We start from the raw sequence: 6,392 nt of genomic DNA on the forward strand, positions 1-6,392 counted from the left end.
AAGGTGACAGGGTCAGAGACAGTGCTACCCAACCTGACGCATTGAGTACGGTCGGTTAGATAACTCTGAAACCAGCAAATGGCATTATGACCGAAACGAGACACCAACATAACATTAGACATAATGTGGTGATCTACAGTATCAAATGCTTTGGCTAGGTCAATAAACAATGCAACACAAACAGATTTGTTATCCAAAGCAGCCTTGATATCATCTAAGACTTTCAGACTGGCAGTCACAGTACTGTGCTTTGATCTGAATCCAGATTGCATAGGGTTAAGGATGTTGTGTGAATTTAAAAAAAGTTTTAGCTGAGTAGAAACTAGGGACTCAAGAATCTTTGATAACACAGAAAGATTTGAGATAGGACGATAATTATTTAACTCAGTGGGATCACCAGCTTTCAAGAGGGGCGATACCAGAGCTTGCTTCCACAGAGCTGGCAGTGTGGGAGTGGACAGGGAGAGATTAAAAATATCAGTTACTGGTTGTGCTATAATCTGAGCTGCAATTTTTAAAAAGAATGGGTCGAGGCCGTCAGGCCCGGCAGACTTTTTAGGATCAATTGAGTGCAAACCCTGTAAGACTTCAGAGACCGAGAAAGAAGCAAAATCAAAAACAGGGGAGCTCATCTCTTGACTAGGGCTGTGAGTACGACCATTTAGAGAGTCATGACTTTGCTCATCAAAAATGTGACCAGCCTTTTTGAAGTGAGCATTGAAAGCATTAGACATACCATCTGAATCTGAAATAAAATAATCACTGACCTTCAGTTTTTGTGGGAAACTAGAAACTTTCTTGTTCTGAAGTGATTTAATTGTTTTCCAGAACTTAGAATGGTCATTAAAACAATCAGTGGTTAAGCTCAGATAGCAATCAGCTTTAGCTTTTTTAATAAGGGCTGAACATTTATTTCTGAGGACACGAAAAAGAAGCCAGTCATCACTAGTGTTAGACTTTCTAGCTAAAGACCATCGCTTATTTCGATCATGAATTAGATCAGATAGTTCTCTAGTAAACCATGGAGTGTTCCTATTCTTGACTCTGAATTTTCTAAGGGGGGCATGTCTATTAATAATCGATAAAAAGTGATCAATAAAAAATTGGACGGCAACAGATGGAATTAACGCTATGAAGTGCCATTTAACCTCCGCCAGATCGTGTAGGAAAGCCTGCTCAGAGAAGTGTTTGAAGCAGCGCCTGAGGACAATAAGGCCCTTGGCTTTGGGCAACTTAGTGCTCCTAACGCAAGCAATAGTGCAATGGTCACTGATATCATTAGGAAAAACACCAACAGACACATACTTATGAGCTGCATTTGTTAGAATGACATCTATAAGGGTATCGTTATTGGGTTTGGCAGGGTTTATTCTAGTGGGACTATCAATAAGCTGAGTTAAGTTCAAAGAATCACAAACCTGCTTAAACTGTGAAGATTTATCACTCAACCAGTCCCAATTTAAATCACCCATTAATATGATTTCAGAAGAAAACATAGACAACAATTCAGTAAGTAAAATGATGCAGGTCTCCCTTGTAAATGAGATCGATGATCTCAAGGGACCAATCTGTCTAAATAAAGGTTTGAAATGAAATGAAATGAAACTATTTTAGAATAGCAATGATTTATACAACATGAAATCTACCATATTAGAATAGTATAAAATAATAAAGTCAAATAAAATGGACTATCTTAGAATAGTGTAAAATTAATTGGAATAATACAAATATACTATCTTGGAATAGTATGAAGTAAATTGAAATGGATTCACTCCATATCTAACATAGCCAACTCCTCCGTCTCGTCCACCACCCATCCTTTTCCGGAACCTGCCTACCCTCCTCCTTCAAGGCCCCCTTTTACAGCCTTCAGACAAATTACCTCACTGGACATAGTTGCCCAAGTCACCGGCATGAATACCTCAACTTCCATCCTGGACCCCATGCCCTCCACCCTTGTCAAAGCCTGCCTCCCCCAACTCACTCATCTGATCACCACAGTCATTAACTCCTCTCTGTCCATTGGACTCGTCCCCCCTGCTCTGAAACTCGCTGCTATCACTCCCATACTCAAAAAACCTGGTCTCAACCCTGATTCCCTCAATAACTACCGGCCCATCTCTAACCTCCCATTCCTGTCAAAAATTCTGGAGCGAACTGTTGCCTCCCAACTCAAAACCCATCTGGACTGCAATAGCCTTCATGAACCTTTTCAATCTGGTTTCCATACTCGCCACAGCACAGCATCTGCCTTACTCAAGGTCACCAATGACATTCTCCTCTCTGCTGACTCTGGTTCCCTCTCAATTCTCATTCTCCTTGACCTAACAGCCGCATTTGAAACGATCAATCATTCCATCATTATCAACCACCTCCAGTCTTCCATTGGCATAACCGTTACTGCCCTCTCCTGGTTTAAATCCTATCTCTCTGACAGACATCAATTCATCTCCATTAACAACTCCAAATCCCCCACAGCACCCGTCAATCATGGCCTCCCTCAGGGTTCTGTACTTGCTCCCCTTCTGTTCATTATCTACATCCTCCCAATTGGACAAATCCTCCGTCAACACCAACTCCAGTTCCACTGATATGCTGATGACACGCAGCTCTACCTCTCAACAAAATCTATTTCTCCAACCACACACTCCCAGCTCAGCACCTGCCTTACTGACATTAACATTTGGATGCAAAACAATTTTCTAAAACTTAACTGTAACAAATCGGAACTTATAATCATCGGCCCAAACCCACTTACCCGCTCAACCCAAGATTTTTCTCTTACCATCGATGGCTCCATTGTCAACCCCTCCACTCACATCCGTAACATTGGCATCATCCTCGACCCCACCCTCACTTTCCTCCCTCACGTCAACCAGGTCACAACAAACGCTTTCTTCCATTTAAAGAACATCGCCCGCATCAGACCCTCCCTCTCATCGACCGCTGCTGAAACTCTGATCCATGCCTTTATAACATCCCGACTGGATTACTGCAACAGCATACTTTTTGGATCACCTGCATTCATACTAAAAAAACGTCAATATGTCCAAAACTCAGCTGCACGCTTGCTCACCTCCACCCGACGCTCCGACCACATCACCCCTATCCTACATGACCTCCATTGGCTCCCCATCAAACACCGTATTGACTTTAAAATCTTACTTTTCACCTCAACAACCTTGCCCCCCCCCCACACCTCTGTGACCTCATCCAACGACACACCCCCACTCGTCACCTCAGGTCTGCTGAAGCTAACCTACTGCAGCCCATCACGACAAAGCTCTGGACCTGGGGTGACAGGGCCTTCGCTGCAGCCTCCCCCACACTCTGGAATCCCTCCCCAGCCATGTCAGATCTGCCAACACTCTGACATCATTCAAACAATCCCTCAAAACTCATCTTTTCACTCTTGCCTTCAACTCCTAATTCACTAACCCCTCGCCCTTATTCCACCTAGCTTAGCACGTTTTACTTTTATTGTTATTTTGTTTTACTTGCTTGTAAGCGCTTTGAGCACCAGGAAAAGTGCTTTATAAATGTAATGTATTATTATTATAATGTGGTATATTGACTATATAATGTTTATCATGTTACAAGGCAAACTGGTACTTTTTAGACCTCGGTGAATATGGTCCTGGTTAACATGTTGTAGCGCGCATGCGCAGTCTGAAGGTGAAGTTCAACTTGGAGTAAAGATGTGAACGACATAGCGGTGTCCGTCTCCTTAATACACCACAAGAGCAATCTTTCTAAAGTGAGCAAAGTATACCTGCCAATGTTTTGAAAGGTTCCATGGTAAAGTGTATTACTAACCCAGCCTTTGGTGTTTTTCTTAACTATTGCTGGAAATGTAGACCGAATATGACAGGAAATGGAAACTGCAGAAGCATGGTTGTTGGTTAGGGTCATTGCAGTAGGAAGTTCAACTTTACTTATAGTATCACACGTGGCTGCAATGAAGAAAACCATCCCCCTCCATTCCAGCTTCATCCATGAAGAGTTTAATATCTTCATACTTGATGATAGAGTCGTAGTGAAGGAGTTGCCTTTCCAGGATGACAGGAAATCTTGCCAAAGACGCATTTCCAAGTTTTCCATGCATCCTTTATAAAACTCATGGAGAAAGGGGGGATATTATTCAAAGGTTGGACAGGAAAGATGTTGCTTGTGGAATTATACAAATGGTATAATTGAGAAGTCCAAAGCGGGCTAGTAGCTGGTATTTGGTTTAGTCTGCCAGCATAGACCTGGGCATAGTGATGTGTTGTATTTTCTATGAGGGTAGAGAAGCCTGGAAGGACATTGAGTCCAAACTCATACCTAGATATGTGGTGGAGGTACTTGTACCAGATGTGTTCTCTTCAGAAAGAGGGATGCCAAGGTCTGAAAAATCTGTTGCAAGAGTAATAAGCCCGTGGTGAGACATTTGGAAACCTGGGAAATTTAGAATTTAAAATGTTAAACAAATATTACATCCATTAATTTACAGTTTCACAAAAGTATAGGTAAGACATGTTTCTAACGTCATCTTACCACTTAATATCCTTACATATTTATACAAACAGTGGCCATAAAGGCAGATTTCAATAAGGCTGCAGATGATTTGGCTTTATGTGTGTGTTTAATGGAAACTCTTCAAGTTTCTGTGGGTGAGACAGGAGCCTGCAAAGTTTCCATCTTAAGATATGTTGGACAAATGTGATGCGGTGATTCCTCTGTGGTGATTCAGATCCTCAGCAGCAGGTAATATACAGGAAAAGTTTGTAACTTGGAAAGCAGCTTTTTGTGGTATGCAAAAAATATCTGTTTTTGATGTGCGTATTATAGGTTAAATTGGTTATAGCTGCAAACAGTGATCATCCACATAGACTGCCTTCTGTGTGCTAGGACTACCTTGTTTTTCTCTGTCTGTAGGACTCCCCTTAAAATAAACTGTCATTTAACTCCATCGCCTTTGAGCCCAAGACCAAATGAGATTCTAATATCTCAGGCTCCTTCTAGAAGTACTCATGTATAAAATATAAAAACGATTTAGAAAGGACATAAACCTAATTTAATAAATGTTATCTCAGACATAACGTGTGTTAGTGAGCAACCAGGTAAGTACAGCAGAAGTTAATATATCTCTATGGAAGAAGTAAACATTTTAACTTACAGCAGTGATTTTAGACCACTCTGCCGTGGAACACCAGTTTGCCACAAGAGATCGCCAGGTGTGCCTTGGGAAGTTGTCCAATCCAACTTTATCATTCCAACAAATATTATGAAGTGCTGCAAATAAAATCCAACAGTGCCTTGGTCCCAAGCTACCTTAAATATCATCTCCAAACGAAACACCCTTCACTTCAAAACAAAACACATACTTTTTTGTTTGCTGAGTATATAAACTGATTAACTGTTGTGAGAAAAAACACACAAAGGTGTCTGAGAGAGCTGTCAAAGCTAGCTACTTAGAACTCTGCTCACTGTGTGCGGTGCTGCTGTATTAACATGGCTGTGACCATCTTTCAATGGTGTCCACATTTAGGGTTGGCTTTTCCATCTTCACCACTCACTTGAGCAACTGTTGAATGATAAATCCCGGTATATTTCTAGGAAATAGGGAGAAAATAGACACAGGCTTGTATACTCCATCCAATTACTGAGAGATCAAACCTGCTGCTATGACTAATATTATGAAATGCTGCAAATTAAATCCAACAGTGCCTTGGACCCAAGCTAGATTAAATATCATCTCCAAACGAAACATTCTTCACTTCAAAATAAATAAACAGGGACTTTTTTATTTGCCTGAGTAAACAAACTGATTAACAGGTAACTGTTATGAGAAAAAACACAAAGGTGTCTGAGAGATCTCTCAAAGCTACTTGTGCTGAACTCATAGCCAGATTGAGAGAGTTGTTATTAAATTGTCATTATATATTGTACACTGTATTAGGCTACATTGTGTCTTTTTGTACGTTTTGGGGTTGTTGGTGTGCCGCGGGATTTTTTTTTTTTCTTTTTAATTCTTTATTTATTTGGGGTCCCATTATAGTACAAGTACAGTTTTTCAAATCATATATTTTTAGAAACCCGAAAGTGACAAATGAAATAGCAAACAAAATTAGTCAAAGTATAATAAAAACGAAAAAGTACACAGGGGTTGTTTGAAATAGCAAATGTCTACACATGTACATATGCATACATATCAACATACATATACTGTATATATACATTCATTACACATAAACACATACATGTGACCATACATACACATCTATACATATACATTCAATCGGTGTATAGAAACAGTCAAACAAGGGATGGTCGTCTTTGGGATATGTAAATTCTCCACTTTTTCCATATTTCTTCAAATGTGTTTTCCTGAAGCCTCATTGAGAAGGTAA

Source organism: Notothenia rossii (genome assembly GCF_949606895.1).
Source record: "Notothenia rossii genome assembly, chromosome: 7".
NCBI lineage: Eukaryota > Metazoa > Chordata > Actinopteri > Perciformes > Nototheniidae > Notothenia > Notothenia rossii.